We start from the raw sequence: 20,043 nt of genomic DNA, 5'->3' as shown, positions 1-20,043 counted from the left end.
TAGGCTGATGAATTCCATATCAACAACAATACAAAGGCAATAAAATTTTATTATTATTATTCATAGGTTAAAAAGGATGAAAGAAAATGAATCAAAGGCATAAAGTGTTTTCATTGTTTCTGCTGCAAGTCACTTCAGAATTTCACTTTCTGTCTTATTTATTAAGCAAAACACAAATTACTCTGATGTCAAGGAAATATAGCAGGGAGGAAAATGAAACAAGTGCCCAGAGTACTTAAGTATTTCATGTTGTTCCACTGTAGATACAATGTTCTTCTAAGTTTTGCTTTTACATTTATGAAGAAAAAGAAAAAAAAAAAAAAAAAAAGGAAAAAAAGCAGACTTTATGGGAGCACTTCAGCAATTAAAATTTCTCTCTCCCCTGTCAACTTTAACTGTCAAGGTTTGCAGTAGCATTGACATCAGATTTATTTCCCCTTTGGCAATTTGTTCTTCTCTATATCAGAGAGATGTTATAATACTTTGAATCATTATAATATTTCTCTCTCTCTCTCTTTTTTTTTTTCTTCATAGATTCATAGAGATATTAGTAGGAATCAAAAGATATCTTTTCTAATCTGCTTTATATCATAAACAATTATCTTTCATATAGTTACCCAATTTTGAAGCCTGCAACTTCTCTTTCACTAAAGTTTAAGTGTGTTTACTGTGTTCTCCTCCAGAAACACATCTTGCCTTGATCTGAAGGCAATAAAGTGCAGTGCATAATCCAGTTTCCTCTGAAAATTTCTTCTTCAGAGGTACTAATAATTCCAAGCATTTTTTTCTACATATTCCCAAAATGTTTGGGTGTCAATTTTATTTTCAAATTTAAGTTCCGTACATGTCTTACTGTAAAATGAGCTGGTTCCTACTCAATTTTCCCAGATCATTCTTCCAAGGTTTATATTATCCCTTATTGTCACAAGCATACCAAGAGCCCTTGGTCTGCTGGAACATGTATTTTTTAGAATTAATATTATGTATATCTGCAGGTAGGGTTGCATTCCTCATTCCTAATTAATTCTGTTTGTATAACCAAAGTTTTCCTGTTTCTTTATTATGGATTTATAGCTTTTCATTCATATGATACATTCTACAAAAAGTCTTACTTTTGATTAATGCTTTTCTATTTTAGTGCTCCTCTGTATCAATTATATTCCTAATATTCATCACATATGAATAACTTCCTCCTTTGAATCATATCTTAGTTCTGTCATTAGTGCTGATTTGCTTTTACTTATTTACATTAAATATAAGCTATGACCAGTAGCCAAACATCAATGTCTAGGCAAGTGATTATTACATTGTCTTTATTTCTCGTGATGAAATTCGCAATAGTATGATTCATGCAAATTACAGTAACTTTTGTGTTAGGGTTCACAGATACATTAATGTTGTTATACTGTTGTCTTCCTGAAATTTTAAACATTTCTCCCAGTGCGGGTCCCTGTGTTTATTCTTTCTTCACAGTAGTGACAGAAAATGAACACATCACACTTCTGTGCAAGTCTGCGGTCTGTCACAAAGTCCTACAACTTTCTGGACAACATTTGTGAACACGCTTATCTGCAGCTAGTACCAACCATCCAAATGATTAAGAGTTTTACAATAGGTAATGTCTGTCATAAAGGATATCACCATTTTTGCCCTCTATCTTTTTTATCTTTTGTATATAATCTAAAACCTGTGATTTTAGGATAACATTGTGTAAGTTATCCCAACTGGTTTCACTATTTCCATCTACATAACTTTTTTTCTGCTAATAAGAATTTCTGGTTTGTCTCATTTTTTACTCACATTCCTAGTATTAGGAAGCTGAAGAACATCCTTTTCTTTATGCTCATTATTTTTCATGATATTCCAAGTCTTAGTTTTACTTTTGACTTCCTCATACTCTTAAATGTGTAGTTAGGTCTTTGTGGAGCTTAAAGGGAGCTCGCAGTTTAATTCTGTTTAAACGTCACAGTAAGCACAGCAAAAGCTATGAGATTAATAAGGGTGTTTCAAGAATATTCTTTGTGCTCTAGAAGCAGTGCCCACCTACAGCCTGTGGTTACCAACTGACCTCTCCTGCACAGAAGAATGTCTGTTTTACTTAAGTGAAAAATTTTGCACAATATCTCAAATGAGTAAAACCATTGTCACTAAGGTATAACCAATTTAAATGCCTCAGACACAAAAAAAAAAAAACAAAAAAAAAAAACTTTTAAAGATTTTCTAGCATGGAGGGGGAAAACAAACTCTGAAGACCAATCTTAGATATCAGGACTGATATATCATTTTTCACCTTCAGTACTTTAATGAAAAATTAGTGCTGCTGTGTGGTGTTCAGTGTCTGAGAGTCCCTACCACACTGCTATATGGTTTAATGTATATCTCTGTGCAAAGCATTACTTGCATTCTGCATTAGAAGATCTATTACCCTGCTACATACCTTCTGTGTTTCTGACTTGTGGTTATGGGAGTGCAGGGGGCATGGTAAGGATGAGAATGTGGAAGTGAACAGGAAGACAGGATGCTTACTCGTGAACTGCTTACCAGAAGAGTTGTCTTTCAGTAGCCACTGTCAGAACCTGGTAAAACATGCCTTTGATTTTTCTTTTATATCATGAAACATGAAATACTGCCAGCATATATTTTTCTCTGCCAGATACTCAACATATTTGCCTTTTGTGGAATGACTGAAACTGAAATTGTCTCCCTATATCACTAGGGTGATGTTCCCTACATTTTCAGATTAGAATTGGACTTTTTCCATAAATATGTTATCTGATTTATGGACATACCTACTGTGATGTCTGTCAGGCACTGACTTCCCACCTGACCATTGCAAACAGCTGCAGAGGAGTAACAAAACTGGCAACCTAATTCCAGTGAGTGGGAGGTCAATAAAACATCTGTCTTTCTTATCTTCTGCTTATTTGCACGACTGCGCTTTTTTCTCTTTTGCTGGTCAGAGTCTCTCAAGCATTTCAGTAATGCTTGCTTCACTGCATGTTTTGTTAGGTTTTCAGATTTCTGTAACTCATTTAGGACTTGCTTTATTTCAAACAGAGTGGGTAAAGTGGATGCAGATTTTTCAGCTTATACATTTCCAGTATTTCTCCTAGAGTTTAGATTATGATAATAAAATCAGTAGGAAGCAGGTTTATGCAATTTACATGTATATAAAAAAAAATAAAATGTAGTGGCTACTTCTACAGAGATACATGCTTTAAAGCACGTCTAATATAGCATTAGCAACACTAAGAAAGAGTGTTCAGCTTCATTGACCCTTGTCTGGTATATCTTTCTTTCTTAAAACCTTCCTCTCTGTCAGTGCTATGAACTGACAAAACTGTCTTTCAGAAATAACATTAAACCATAGGAATCTGTGCAAAATTGCTCATATCGCATCATAAAGAGGAGATTAAGTACCCAGTGTTAGAGCATGCAAATACCTTCTAAGATGATTTCTGAATTCCCACATTGGGGGAAAAATAAAATAAAATAAATAAAATAAAATAAAATAAAATAAAATAAAATAAAATAAAATAAAATAAAATAAAATAAAATAAAATAAAATAAAATAAAATAAAATAAAATAAAATAAAATAAAATAAAATAAAATAAAATAAAATAAAATAAAATAAAAAACTGAATTTTAAATAGTATGTTATCTTTCTTTTCCCTTTATGTTGTGAGGAAAATCTACCATTCTCTGCCTCTATGTTGTCCACAAAGTACAGTTGCAAGTACAGTGAGTGCCAGACTCACCTCTCTAGCTCAGTGAAGCCTTTAAACTCACTGCTCCTGTGCAGCCTCTCAGAGCAGGCTGAGTTGTTGGTCCTTGGGTACATCTCCCATCACTTTCACAGTGCAGCTCACAAGGACGTAACATGAGAGGAAGGGAGGTGGTGAGGAAGGTGTGAGGGTATGGAACATGCCAAGGACTTGCTTCTACCAGGGTAAACATTTCCATTGCAGAAGTACATTATGATACTGATCTTTCAGTGAATCATTTCTAAGCATGTGTAGGATAAAAAGGTGATCAGAAGTCGTCAGCATGGATTCACCAAGGAGAAATCATGCTTACCCAATCTGATAGCCTTCTATGATGGAATGACTGACTGGGTCAATGAGGGAAGAACAGTAATTGCTGTCTACCTTGACTTTAGCAAGGCTTTTGACACTGTCTCCCAAACTATACTCACAAGCAAGCTGAAAGTGTGGGGTAGATGAGCGGACAGTGAGGTGGATTGAAAACTGGCTGGATGGCAGAGCTCAGAGGGTTGCGATCAGTGTCACAATCTAGTTGAAAGCCTGCAGCTAGCAGTATCCCCCAGGGGTCAGTACTCGGTCCAGTCTCGTTCAACTTATTCGTCAGTGACCTGGATGAAGGGACAGAGTGTACCCTTAGTAAGTTTGCTGTTGACACAAAACTGGGAGGAGTGGCCCGTACACCAAAGACCTGTGCTGCCATTCAGAGTGACCTGGACAGGCTGGAGCATTGGGCGGTGAGGAACCTCATGAAGTTCAACCAAGGCAAGTGCAGGGTCCTGCACCTAGAGAGGAATAACCCCATGCACCAGTACACATTGAGAGCTGACCTGCTGGAAAGCAGCTCTTTGGAGAAGGACCTGGGAGTCAGCAATGTGCCCTTGCAGCCAAGGTCAATATTAACCTGGGCGGCTTTAGGAAGTGTTGCCAGCAGGTCAAGGGAGGTGATTCTCCACCTCTACTCAGCCCTAGCAAGGCCTCACCTGGAGTATTGTGTCCAGTTCTGGACTCCCCAGTAGAAGAGGGACATGGAGCTCCTGGAGCAAGTCTTATGGAGGACTATGAAGATGACTAGGGGACAGCAGCGTCTTTCATATGAGGAAAGGCTGGGAGAGCTCGGCCTGTTTAGCCTAGAGAAGAGAAGACTGAGAGGGGATCTTATCAGTGTATACAAATATCTGAAAGGACAGTGTCAAGAGGATGAGGCTGGACTTCTTTCAATGATGCCCAGAGACAGGTAAAGAGGCAATTGGTACAAACCAAAAAACAGGAAGATCCATCTGAATAAGAGGAAAAACTTCTTTTCTGAGGGTGATAGAGAACTGGCACAAATTGCCCAGAGAGGCTGTGGAGTCTCCTTTTGTGGAAATATTCAGAACCCACCTGTGTGTGATCCTGTGCAACATGTTAGAGGTGACCCTGCTTGAGCAGGGGGGCTGGACTAGATGATCTCCACAGGTCCCTTCCAACCTCAACCACTCTGTGTGACTGTCTGTGTGGGAATCTGTATTTTTGTTCCTTGATCTTAAATGCATGTGTTTGTGGGGGATAGGAATTTGTGAGATAAAGGTGTAAAGAAAAGGTAGAATAACACGTCACAGGGAAGAGAAATTTCCCTTTGAAAAATAAATTGGTAGGACTCAATCTCCATTTTTATTTTTATTTTTGTAAATGTTACTCTCATCTGAGAGTTAGCATTACATGAACAAATCAGCACCAGTTAGAACTAAAAAACTGTATTATATTAAACGAAATAGAAATTATATTAAACAATTTTAAATATTTAAAATGTTTTACATATGCTAAATTTTCTCCAGTGTGCTTCAAATGAAAGGTATTAATTAGCACATGACAAAGAGAAGAAATACTAAGGTAAAGTCTATAAATGAAAACAAATGGCATTCAGAAGAAAAAAAGCATAGGAAATACAAATTTCTTAGAAAAAAAAAAAAAACTAGGAAACTCTGTGAACAGAATAATAAAACAGCTAGGAATGAATGGAATCTACCAAAAACAAAAGAAGTACTTGAAATTATTTTGACTGAAAAGTAAAAAGAAAGAGAGGTATTCTACTGAGGCTGCTCAAAGAAAGAAGGCAAAGCAGTTTTGAATTAAAAGCCAGAGTAGATAGGAATTTCTCTACTAAACATTATCCAGCTATTTCTGCATTTAGTTTTTGAAAACAGGTCAATATTGGCAGTCAAGGGAATGCACGAGCTATGCTGTTCAAGACATGTCAGAAATATCTTCCTGATGGTAGCGGATGGTGTCCAGAACCATTTTCCACAATGAGAAAAAAAAAAAAAAAAAACTTTTTTTTTTTTCCTGAGTGTCTGGTAAATATACAAGTATGACATGTTTTATCAGTTGTGGAAAGCAGTCCACCTGAGTAAAGATTTCAAAATTCAATTGAAAATAAGAACAAAGAGAGTAGTTTTGAACAGGCATAGGTAAATAAAAATAAAAAATAATTTTAAAATGAGGAGTAAGAAGAAAAAAAAGAAAGTAATTAAATACCTATACAGCCATACAGAATGTACATGTTTATGTACCTAATATAGGTACTTAATATAGGAAGTTGTGTCTTAAGTTGTGCAGAAACAAGGAGAAAAGCATAGAAAGAAGTAGCATAGGCATACACTCCTGTTTTAATAAGCAGGTAAAAATGTGTATGACACAAAACCAGAAAAGATGGCCAATACAAAATAAGAGAGAGAGACTAGATCCAAAATAATTTAGAGTCCAGGTGCATAAAAATGTCTTGTGCAACTGTGTCTGCATGAGAGGGGAAATGAAAAAAAACATTGAAAAAACAATTCTTTCAAGAGTCACCTAAACCGTCGAACATAGATGAAGTGTATTTAGTCATTGCACTTTTTTTTTTTAACTTTGCATATTTCCAAGATAGTATATAAGACTGATAGAAGTGAATGATGTGAATTTCTCTGTAATATGCTCAGAAATGTCAATGCAAAATTTTGTTTAAACCACATCCAACAGACTTGTGGAAACTAACCTACTGTGAAGAGAAGGTGGTAAGATTTGACTGAGGTGCCAGCATATAGCTTTGATTAATAGGATATTAAATAACACTCAGTAATTTGACTGGTCATGAATTAATCTCTTTTTTTCTGTTGATAGATCTTATACCTCACTTATCACTATGTCAGACATTTGATATAAGGCATTCAATCATTTTGAACATTTTTCAGATTACTCAGTTATAAAACTTGTGACTGTTTTATCTCATATAATTTGTTTGATGACAGCCCATTACATTAAAAAGTCTAAAGGAATCTAATGAATTGGTTACAAAAATTTTACAGTTAGCAGTAATTAGCATGAACACCTGGTTGTAAGCAAAAGAGAAAAACAATTTCTTAGAGTGATGGCCTCATTACAGAAGAGAAGAGAGATCAGGTTTTACTGATGGAGAAAAAATAATAATAATAATAATAAAGTAAAAATCCAGATAGACCACTGAAAAAGGTGGAAAGACACATTGAAGGAGAGATCTGATTTAGGGTTTTGTTATGACAAACCACAAACAGCAATAATAAAACTACAAAAATATGCACCCATGGAAATGTCCCAAATGTGTCAGAGTGGACACATTCACATTAAGAGAGGATTCCAAAATTTCACAAAGGAGTAGAAAGTGCAGAGAATATGTTATTTTTCAAAAAAGGTATGTATTCATACACAGGGTATGCAAGTAAGTGTGTAGGAGGTTTTCAACTAGGAATGGTTTGGGGATGGTTTTATTAATGTAAAAACTTTTTAGAAATGTAGCCTCTAAACTTCCACTTTAATTATTAAACTGAATAGCTTTGTCCTGATAGATCACCAATGAAATCGGCTAGTCTTGTAAATACTTATATAAAATGAATTGAAAGACCAAAAGGCCATGGCCTCAGCTCTTTAGGAATATAGTCTATCTATCTAAGCATTCTTCCATATATCATCTGTCTCTTTAAAAATAGATATTTAACATTTTACATAGTTTGTACTTAAAAGATATCATAGGTCGGATCACAACAAATCTCTGAAAAAAATTGCAAATGTATAAGCAGTGTTTGTAATGAAAAAATGTCTAGAAGACATGGATGTGGACTTTTTAGGTGCTAGGCCAAAGGAAGATAAAATGCTGTTGCCTCATTCCTGTTCCACAGCTTTTGAGCCCCCAAGATGACTGGGGAAAAGAAAGAAGACATGCGATAGGCCCTCATTTCTTATATTGCACTACATTGTTTCTGTAAGGGGATTCACAAGGGACATACACTGCTCCCAGAAAGAGAGATGAGAGATCAAGAGAGCCACACTCACTTGTTTTCCCTGTAGGCCTGGGATCAAGATGTCATGGTAATTGCCGGTAAAGAGAATAAAAACATGTAAGAACATAATTAAATATAAAAGTAAAATAGTATTAGAAAATCAATTATAATAATAATAATGACTTATGCAATTGACATCTGGCACCACTTTGCATCTGTATAGAGTAACTGAGCTGACTAATTGAACCTGTGTTTCTTAATTTTCAGGACAAGGCTTAGTATCTAAAAATTAAGCAAGGGAGGTTTTCTGAAAATACAAAAATCTTCAGAAGTTATATTATAATTTCCAGGAAACAGCTGGAATGACTCATGACCTTGTGAATGCAATAGTCGCAAATCATATAATTCTTTTATATGGATAGTAAAATTACAGACCATAGTTTGCCTTGATTTTGTCTCATTTTACTATGCAAACTCACAAACATTATTTCCACTTTTTTCTCCTTTTTGCTGTCACAGGTCTGATTTTACTTTGTACAAGTAAAGCCAAAGAAAAGATTTAGGCCTAAGAAAATATTGTCTTGTAGCATAGTGTCCAAATTTAATTTCCTTTGGTAATATCAACATAGAACTATGTCGTACTGTTTTGGTAGCAGACTCTGATCTTGGACTTTTGATGTCCAACTGTTCTCCATTTCCTCTAGAGAAAAGGTGGTGATTTATCTTGGTGTGTGTCATTCTGAAATAATTTGAGTCACACAACACTATTATGATAATCAGAATCTAGAATTAAGCGTGTAAGACTAGAAAAGGATAAAGTAGTTTAATAGCATATTATAATGTCATGCTATAAAGCCAAGCTAAAAAGAAATTCTATTGCAAACATCACTGTCAAATTTCAGCAAATAGTGACTGAATACATTTTGAGAAACCCGTAACTGCTATTTAGTAGATATTTTCCTGGAGTATCTTTCATATATATGACTTCCTTTCTTTCAAGATAATTAGGCTAGTCAAGTAACTTTTATAATAAAACATTTATCTCCATATAAATAGTGTTTTAAAAAAAATCTACACAAGACTGAGGCACCTAGTAGAAGTTAAGCAATTATTTTAAAAAAAAACTCAGCTGAGTAACCTACATGCAAACAAGCAAACAAACAAAAACAGCCTCACCCTCAAATTTAAAGGGAATATTACCCTCAGCCATTTCCAGACTCGCAACACACGTTTTGCACTATACCTAATAGGGCCCGTTTACAATAGGTGAGGGAAGAAGCTCACAGATACATGCATCTTCAGAGAGAAGGTATATAGCCTGATTGCTCAGGCTATATACAGTTATAGTAGTATGGCAACAGGGGAAAGATTAATTCTTAGGTAGTCAGGTCATATGCTCTATGAATCTTAACCCAAAGAGCTGATGACAAAAGAATATCAAGAATATCCAGTTTGGATACCAAGATATAGTGTTATATGCACACATAGGAATGCTTAATTTAAACAGTGAGATGCTGCATTATGGAAGAGCATAAAGTTGGTAATGCTGTAAAACTGTATCTCCATGTAGATATTTTCTAATTGTGTAATAAGAAAGACATAGATAATATGGCAAAGTTATCTGGCAGACTATAAGACTATAGATAAAAGCTCCAAAAGCTAGTTAGGTGGACAGCAATACACTTTCACTGAAAGTAGCAAAGGCTAAGATCTGTCCAGGGATTAAATTATTTAAAGTGATAAAGACACATTCAGTAAAATGATTGATATTCTGCCTAACATCTTCCTCAGGGTGTCTCTGAACCATTTTGATCACACCAGTTTTATGAAGATCAAGCTGAATGAATTTCCCTCCCACCTCTTGAACCACCACCGAGAGACTATAACGATCTTTGTCCCAGCAATCCCTGATCCAAGAAGATGACAAGGTAAACCAATACAGATTTGTACAGTAGTAAACAAAAGGCTCCTATTCTCCTAAGTCATTCAGCTAGCATGCACTTCTAAGGTGTAAAATTGCAGCCAGAGACAAATCTTTTATTCATGATACACATGGTACCATTTAACCCACATAACATGGCTGAAAATAGAAGATAATGGACTGGCAAGCCACATCACCAAGAATACAAGTTAGCAAAGTTACATCAAGTAGGAGTTTTTGATATAGGGTTATAACATATATACCTCATATCTGTGTGCAAATGAAAGTAGCAACAGTTTAATTAAGGGATATAAGATCTCCTTTTTGAGACTTGTGGCAAAGCGTTAACTGATATTTATGTAGTCTGTTACAAATTAATTATTCTATGTATTCATATGTAAGGCCAAGCTGAAAAGATCATTTACATTAAAGAATCATTACATTTAGAAGAAAAGCAATTCATTTAAAAATAGTTGCATGGAGCGCAAAATTAACACTCCACTTGCTCAGGGATGGAGTTCATCAGAATCAACACCACCTTAGTGTAGTCCTCAAATCCTGTTTAAACCCTTGGGGCCAAAGTATCCACTGTGTCATGATTCTGAGTGTACTTGCAGCCCTGACTGTGCCTGCTCAGCCTTAGCTGGGCTTCCCCAACCTGACCAGTGGCCACGGAGCACCATTTCAGCCCAGCTGGGGTCATCAGTCCCTGCCCCAGTGATGCCATAGGTGTGTCGATCTCTTATACTTGTCTTCTGCCACTCCTGAAAAACAAAACAAAACAAAAGAAAACAAAACAAAAAAAAACAGACAACAAACAAACAAACAAACAAAACCAAACCAAAACAACAACAACAAAAAAAAACGGCTCTGGTTCCCTCATTTGCCATGTCTGCTGTGGGACTGTCACTAGCACCCTTCTCTACCCATTGTGGTCAGGCCCTGCTTAGTGAGGGCAACACCTATGCTGGGACACCACTGGCTCCCAGATCATTGGCTCCTTGTGCAACAGCCATTTGCTCATTGCTCCCTGGCATGCTCGTCCAGGTCTTTTGAAGTTGCCAGCAGTATAGATGTTCAGCCACTTGAATACAGGTTGCCTTTGTGGGAACGTAGACATCCTGATTAAGAAATTCAGGCCATTGTGCTTCAACATTAGTGAAGTCTTCATTAAGATTTGTATAACATTCTTAAAATTATGTTTTAACTTCTGTCCATCAGGAAGGATGCCACTTTCCTTTACTTGGCTGGGGAAATTTTCTACTGGTGATGGACATCCATCTTCTAAGATGTATCTGGAGTTTATTTAGACATATTTATATCATGTAACACAGAAAAGCCTGAGTTTGTCAAGACTTTTTGTGTTTCAGAAGCAGAGGTGAGGCTTACCTTTTTGAGCAAGGCACTGCACAGTGCTACGGTTTTCTGGGTCGATATTGAACATCAGTGGCAGGATGCTGCATTTAATTTAGACCTGCCTTTTGTCAATTCATAGTTTGAAAAAACATTGAGCTCAGGATTGAATATACAATCATGAAATTTCAGACAGCCTCTCAGTCTCCTGGAGGACTTCTAATTTAATTTTAATCTTCTGCGGTCATTTTTACTCCAAATTCTTTGGTTGAAAAGGGAAGTAGGAAAAATTAGCACTTTGAATACTTTTCTTAGGATTCATCAATGACTCTGTACTCTAGGAAAGTTTTTTTTACAATGTGCTTCCTCCTCCTCCCAACATTATAAACTGGGAAAAAAAAAAAAAAAAAAGATCTGGCAAGGTAGCTTATTGCCATTGGTATGTGATTGCTGAAGTAACAGGAAATATTTGTTGCAAGTGTTTCTGTTATAGTTGTAAGAAGCCTTGAGGATTAGTTTTCTTAAATGGGGTTAAACTACAACATGACTAAGAAAAACTGTTACTTAAACAGTCTTAGATGTGAAAAATGTTGCTTGATAAAAGATCTAAATGTATGCCAGAGAAATTATGAGAGAAAAGGAATCAAAGAGCTCCCAGCAGCTGCTGAACAATGAGCACCCTGAAGCTGTGTTCTTCAGTGTACCCTCACCCTGCACATCTCAGAGTTAGGAGGAGGATTGACAAGGAAAAGGAGATCGAATGGGACTTCCCTTCAGCTAAGAATAACACAGAGGATTTAACTCATCATTATTGGATTCTAAATATTTAAATGCTAGAAGACTTTTTTCCACTATGCTGAATGAATGGAAGAAAGAAGGAACTTCCATACACTTCAAAGAGCTCACAAAGAAAAGAAAAAAAAAAAAAAAAGCAGTATCCTCTCCTCACCTGCCCTCTGTACCATTATGCTTACTGAGTTGAACAGAAGACATTTCTGCTTCAAAGAGGGCGTGTGTCAACTTTGGGTCAGCAGTAGAGCTCATTCAGAATAATAAAGACAAAGGTTCAACCACTGCCAGTGAGGAGTCTGTGTTTCACAGGTTGGTGCATCTTCCTACAAGGGCCATACAGCTTCCCAGACTTTTTTCCTATACCTTCTCTTTTCAGTGGTTAGAATACAGCATGTGCAGATAAAAAGCCTCATATTTTAACAAAAACTTTTCACTTTAGCAATCCCATTCTTGTTTGTGTTTGTCAGTTTACTCCTTTTATACAAATTCTCCATGAGTTTGTGAAGAGATTCAGATTATCTGGAAATGTAATAGTAAACAGTTGAAATAAAGAGCAGTAGAGTAACAAAATGATGTGTTCATCAGGATGGCAACGGTGGAGGGGGAAATAATCTAAATGTTCTGTATGTGTCTCCTTTCCTCTCTTAATGATAAAATTCAGGGACAAAAACCTTGTCTTTATTATATAGGAATGAGAACATGTAAACAGGATAAAAGGGGGAAAGTGGAGAACTATGAAGAAACTTGTTGGCATTACAGTTTTCTGCTCCAGTCATGTTTGTTATTAATATAGTTTTAAGGGAGCATTTTAGAAATAAACACATCTGTTGCATTAACAATGGGCACCAGCTCTGACTTCCAGATACGTCCACAAGACACTTTCTTAAAATGAAGGGAAAATATATTCTGTCTACTCTTTCCTATACAAAGGTGAAGTTTACAATGAGCAAACTAATGCCACCTGTTTATAGCGTATTGTACTTTGTATTGCTTGCAGTTGTTTTATATGCACAACAGAATATTAAATATTGATGGAACTGTGGACTTAACAGCTGTGTTTATTAGTGGTTATATCTTTTAATATACTTCACTTTGCTATAGACTATTAGGTTACGTTCTATGGCCTGTAAGGCGTGAAACATGAAATGGTTACCATTTGAATCTTCGTGAAGTATTAATATAATACAATAGACTAGCATAATAAACTAAATGTGGTTACTACAAGATCGCCTCCAGCTGTGAAGGAACCAGGTCTGATATTTCTACAGTCTATTCCATTGCTAGGTTTCTCTGTTCAATGTTTCAGTCCATTAATACAGGTGAAACATTTACAGAAGTGTAAAGTCAGCAGTACCGAGTAATTCATTTGTTAATGCATGTCTCTGAAGGAAAACATTACATTTCTTGTTCAAACTAATATAAACTAAAAACAAATTAATTTGTAAGGTATTTAAATATTTTGTGGGACCATAATTTGTTAATTTGGTTGGTATTAATCTTTTTGCTTCCATTGTGGACATTGACAGAGAGGTTTAAAAAGTTCCTCTGATGGAAATCAACAATCAACAATTTATTGTGAAGACCAAAATAAATTACATACTTTACCAGAGTCAAAATATCTACATCAAGGAGACAACTTCTTCCTTCCCCATAACAGCTACAGCTACACCCTAACTACTGATACACTGCACACACATTGAGAGTATTCTCTTAATTCAGAGAGATATTCTCATGATTAGAAAGCACAATAGCAGAATTGGCTACCATGTCTTACTCCCACTGAATTGTTACAATAATTGTTACAAAAAATTGTCCAATCGTTACAATAGCAGCAACAATGGATATATATTTGAGAATCATTCCACAAGTATGGCTTTGACACTATCATCTTTTGATCTCTACCTTTTCTTTTGTTGAACTGCTGCGTATATTTATGATTAATATTAAGATATTGATACTCCTTAGTCTGGCAAAGTGGCTTATTTCAGAACAGTTTAACTATATTGATGAAGATAAAAGTTAACAAGCCTTTGGTAATTCGTTGCTCAGCTTATGCACTGACTAATGAATCTTCCTTATACCGTGTGGTTAACTTTGAGGTTCTTGGTGCTCATAGCTTCACAGACTCTTATGATGAACGAGTCTTCTGAGCCTAATGACTTAAAAAAGATGCAAGCTCTTTCTAAACAGCAAAGAGTATATTCCTACTCAAAACAACAATGAAATAATGCATTTAATGTTTTTCTTTACTAATAAACTTGTACATATTCAAAGAGCTGCATGTTTAATAAATAGGAATAGACATCTTTCTAGACTTCCCAGGAACATGCCCAACCCCTAAAATTTATTAGGTTATGCTCTATGAAAATCATTATTTATCATTAGTGTACTTATTACTTCGCTATTTTTTAAAGTCACATAGATGTAAAAAGAATAAAATTTACATCTACAAATGTATCTTTTTTTTTTTTTTTTTTGCTAAAATAACCTGAAATCTGATTTTTAAATGTTAAAGCATTTTTCCTTTTTTGGTAACATTTTTCATATGTTTGTTTTGGAAGTTAATAGTGTAACATATGCTTCTGTCAGTGATATATCAACAAACTGTGTTTATACTACATTGTATGTTCTCCTAGCCCACTACAGCTGAGGTCTGATTGAGACTGTAGCCTCAAGTGACTATAAACTAAACAATTATTTTTTTTTAAACTAATGTGTATGCTTCCTAATGATTCACAACATTAAACTCTCACTTGGCAGGACAGCAAAAACTCTTTTTTTTTTTATTTTTTTTTATTTTTTTGCTCTAGGCATAGAAATTCTGCGGAACATTTTTTTAAATGGTTGTGGGTGACCAAAATGCAATTTAAAACTTCAATGGTATTTGCTCAGGGTTGCTTGCTTACTTGTAATTGTTTCCAGAATGTTTGTTTGGAAATTTGTTAGATTATGTATCAGACGCAATAATTCTATATGCCAAATTCACTGCTGTAATACTTGGCACTGCAATTGGTTATGCTTATTTCAGCACCACTTAAAATAGCTAGTTCTTTATGTAAGCAAGAATAAAGGTGATTTCAGTCTATGGTTCTTTTTTTTTTTTTTCGCATGCAATAGCATTAAATGAGTTGCAGCAGGAGTTATTTCTGATGATATGTTTTGCAATTTATTATGGTCATTTTTTCCTCTTGACAACAAAAGCAAGCTTTTTTTTTTCTTTTTTCTTTTATTTATTGCTTTCTTTTCTTCTCTCTTTTTTCTTTTCTCTCTCTCTCTCTTTTTTTTTTTTTTCTTTTCCCCCTCTTTTTTCTCTTTTCTCTTTTGGGGGGAGGTTTGAAGTTATTTTTGTTTTGGTATCTGGAATAAACTTCAGATTATTGTAACTGAAATCTTTCATACACACAATATATTTCAAAGCTAAATCAAGCTTCCTTGCACCTTAAAGTAACGTACCTCAGACATAGAATCATAGAATCAGAATGGTTTGTGTTGGAAGGGACCTTAAAAGTCATCTAGTACAACTGCAATATAATTTTAGAGTACATGATTTCAGAGAACAAGAGGAATAACATTATATAAACATTACATTTGAATATTAATTTATGAAAAAAATAATATGTTGATGTCCTCCAGTGAACTACTAGTAATGTCTTGATGTTCTGAGCAACAATTTTATGTCTATTTGAATTCCTGGTGATATCTGAATCTACTGAATCACAGAATCATTTACATTATAAGGTACCTCTTGAGATCTTCTAGTCTAATACCCCTGCTCAAGAAAGGTCTGCCACAGCAGGTTGTCCAGGGCCAAGTCTAGTAGGATTTTGATTATTTCCAAAGAATGAGACCCCATGACCTGTGTTTGTAACACATGCCAGTGTTTGACCGCAGCCACAATGAAATAGTGTTTCTTTGTGTTCTGACAGAATTTCATGTGTTTTAATGTGTACCTGTTGTTTCTTGTCCTGCCAGTGGACACTACTGAGATAAGTCCAGGCTGAACAGTCCAAGCTCTCTCAGCCTTTCCTCATAACAGATGATTCAGTTCCTTAATCCGCTTTGTGTCTCTGCACCAGACTCACCCCAGTAAGTCCATATCTTTCCTGCACTGGGGAGCCTAGAGCTGGACACAGAATTCCAGGTGTCTCTTACCAGTGCTTAAGTAGAGTAGAACAATCAATTCCCTCAACCTGCTGGCACTGTGCTTCCAAATGCCGTCCAGAAGGCATTGGCCATTTTTTCTGGAAGGGTGCATTGCAGGCTCTTGGTTGGCTTGTCCACCTGGCCTTTGAAAGATACATATCTACAAGTGGCCTAGTTTTCCTTGCGTCACACTTTTCAGCACAACCTAAGATAGAAGTCTGAAAAAGTATAGGTACATCATGTTTACAGGTAGAAAGTGACTAGACAGAAAAGTCAGTTTGTAAGGATGTTGTACTGGCTCTGGCTGGGTTGGAGTTAAATTTTTTCATAGCTCCTACTGTGCTGTGTTTTGGAGATGTGACTAAAACAATGTCGATAGAACACCAGTGTTTTGGCTATGGTTGAGCAGTTCTTATGCAGCTTCAAGGCTTTCTCTTTTTCCCATTCTGACCCCCCGATGAGTACACCAGGGTTGGACACGAAGCTGGGAGGGGAGAAAACCTGGACAGATGACCTAAACTGAACAAAGAGGGTGGGGAGTTTGGGTAAGTTCTTGCTTTTGCTCTTCCTATTCTGTCCCCGTCCCACTGTGGCTGAGGGGACTGAGTAAGCAGCTGTGTGGTGCTTACCTGCTGGCTGGAGTGAACCCACCACAGATGTCCACACTTTAAGTCCATGTTTCCCATCCCAGCTATCATTCTGATTTACAAGTAACAGAAGGCTTACATTGTTTGGCTTGCTAATTTTCTGGTACTGTGTTAACATACCACTAAGAACATGGAGTTTCCAACTGTGTGAACATTTTGTATGAATAACAGCTTTTAATCCAGATCTCATTATTAAAAATAATCCTAAGGATTTACTGTGGGTAACCTGCATGTCACTTTTGTGTGGCATCAGCTAAGACCGTTTACCTTCTCTGTCAAAACAACTAAAAATGTAGGCAATTTACAAATGTGATTTGCATAACTTTTCAGACTACGTTAAATAAGTTAAATATGTATTATTCATGATAATCTACCTCAGAAACATTATTGTCAAATAGACATTCTGTTGATCTGCTACTGTCATATTCACTTGCAATATAATATTTCTAATACAAGGCTCAGAAATTTTTGGTTCAAAGAATAGTTATAGAAAGAGCAAGAGTGGGGCACTTGATTAAAAAAACTAAGACTTCAATAACCTAGAGACAGAAATGTAATTAAATATATATGAATTACGTGTGTATTATTCCCAAAGCTGTGTCATAAAAGTTATGAAGAAAATAAATAAAATTCATAGGTTTTAATGCAACACAAACAGACAAAAGATTTCATTTCTGCATTGGTGTTATAGAGTTGTAGAAGATTAAGTTTTTTGCTGAAAAACTTAAATCCTACTTCTAAATAGGTAATGTAATTCTTAGTATTTAGAGTTTGAGTAAAGCCTGAAATAATGAAGATATCTTATGAGTATTTTTCAAATTTTCCATCATCAAAAGACTATCTGAAAAGTGGTCTATAAAAGGGAAGAGACTGTTTGATTATGCTCAGATTGTTCTAACTGTGTTTCAGTCACTTAACTCTGGTATTCAGATTTGGATACTTTTTTTTTTAGTCTCCTTCATGATCACTCCGATATCTCAGGGAGGTGAGATTTTAAATTATAGAGATCCACTGCCTCTTCTTTGTTCAGAGGAGCAGTAGGCCAGAAAGCTTTTTGATCTGTCGAAAAACCTATCTAAGCAAATCTAGGCTGAGGAAGTGGAAAGTAAGAAAGTATAAATATGTTTATGGAAGAAAGTACTGAAAATATATACAATCATAATCTGCCATCACTATATTAGTTTGCCCTTCATTAGTCTGCCTGTAATTTCCATTCCTGTCTCTAATCATGTATGTGAAAAATAAAAGAAACACCATCAGGAAGAATTTTTGCAAATAAACTTTGAAATGTTCTTAGTTGTACTAATGTGCTTCACTTCCCTTCACTTCTCCCCAGCACATACACTTTGTGGGAGAAACTATTTCACCCAGAAGAAAATCCAGAATTCTGTATTTGTAGCCTATCAGGTTATGAAATTTTAGAAATAAAGGACCAAGCTTAAAGTACGGTTCTTATTTCAAGTTGTAGTCTGGGACACCTACTTGAGAAAGTCCCTTCTGGATAATTGACATGGGAACGCAGGTTTCTTTTTCCCTGTTTTCAGACCTATTTACACCTTAAACTAAAGGAACTGAAGAAAAGCATTAACGCCTTTTTGCAAACCAGGAACACAGATGAAAACTTAAAGAAGCTGAAGCAAACTAAGTGTCAGTAATAAGTAGTAAACAATTCTAAATGTGAATGAATACATTTTGTTTTAACAAGAGTCAATAAAATCCAAAATAGAAAATATATTAATGAATATTCTTCCAAATGACACAGGTGACAGCAACAGTGTCCTTATCTCAATCTGTAAATCCTCTCCCTTTCTACAATTTTCTTCCAATCCTATGGGAGAGAAGAGTAAAAAAGAAATTTGATGGGTGTTGGCCAGGATCAACCTGACAGAGTGGCATGATTTTTAGCTAATCCATAAAATATTCTGTGACTGGAGAATACTGATACCTTTATTCATAAACAGGAAAAAAAAAAAGGGGGGGGGGAGAAGAAAAAAACTTTCAAAAACCTTTCTAGACAAATATTAGTCTGTTAGCTTGACTTCATTGCTGTTTTAAGTCATACAATGAATTTTGAAGGAAAGGAAAATTCATAACATGACAGTAAATGGAGAGTATGGAGAGTATGACACATTTTCAGTCTGATTTTATGAAGTCTATGTTGTATCAAATATTATCTTTATTTTATGGTAAGAATTATTAGATGAAAATGCTGTGGAGTTAATCGATTTAAATTTAGGAACAGAAATTAAATACTGCCCCACAGGAGATTATTAGTTCAAGCAGAAATGTCAGGATTAATGAGTGCTACAAAACAGGGAAGATACCTGAAGAGGGAGACAAGTGAGAGATTTTTGTAATTTGTGGACTACAGTAGCTGGGAGTCTCTACCAATACAGAAGATGGCAGGATTATTATGTAGGAAGAATTAAATGACAGTGCTGACTGGTGTAAAATAGAATAGAATTTAATAGTGCAAAGTGAAAAGTCATTCATTTTCTATACTGTGAGGAGAGAGATTTACAGGCTTTCTATGTCTTCATTTCTTAAAGCAAAGACCTTAAGAAGAGAGTATGATGGCATTTCAAACACTTTAAGAGGATAAACATCAAGATACAGATGAGCTACTTAAGTTACAAAATAACACCAGCGCAAGATCAAAAAAGTTATAAATTAGTCATGAATATATTTTGATGCAAATTAGAAGACATTCTAAGCATGTGAAAAGTGATATTCTGGAAGCATTCCAATGAGACAAAAGAAATCTGAATGATTTCACATGATGTTTGATATGTTTATGAAAGGAATGAAAAGAGGTAAATCTAAATCTAGATGCTTGGTTTAGAGACTAGGACAGTGATACTACAGTCAAGAAATATTGGAAGAAGGTATTAATCTCCTTTGAGCATAGAGTGTGATCTACTTCCTCAGCCTAGGAGATTTGACAGCGAAGTCTTCACATTTCTGAGGACTTAGGACTTAATGATAAATATAATCTATTCTGTCTTCCTATGATACTTTAGACTTGTGACTTTGGTCTTTTAACCAGTGTAACTAAGAACACGTGATGGGTGATAGTAGTAGGTGACTCCCTTCTGAGAGGTACAGAGGCACCTATTTGCTGACCTGATCCACTCTTGAGAGTAGTGTGCTG

At 35.5% G+C, this 20,043-nt stretch overlaps 1 long non-coding RNA gene across 1 annotated transcript in view; it reads left to right on the top strand.

Annotated features, from left to right (window-relative positions):
- Positions 1-1,004: 1,004 nt before the first annotated feature.
- The window catches only part of LOC308194097, a 33,933-nt gene continuing 14,894 nt past the window's right edge, over positions 1,005-20,043 (top strand). The window contains exons 1-2 of the long non-coding RNA XR_013950255.1: positions 1,005-1,615; positions 9,828-9,964. This is a non-coding gene — a long non-coding RNA (uncharacterized lncRNA). The remainder of the gene's footprint in view (positions 1,616-9,827; positions 9,965-20,043) is intronic.

Source organism: Anser brachyrhynchus (assembly GCF_964034855.1).
Source record: "Anser brachyrhynchus genome assembly, chromosome: 4".
Lineage (NCBI taxonomy): Eukaryota > Metazoa > Chordata > Aves > Anseriformes > Anatidae > Anser > Anser brachyrhynchus.
The sequence above is the reverse complement of the archived record's forward strand: the minus strand, read 5'-3'. Positions and strand labels throughout refer to the sequence as shown.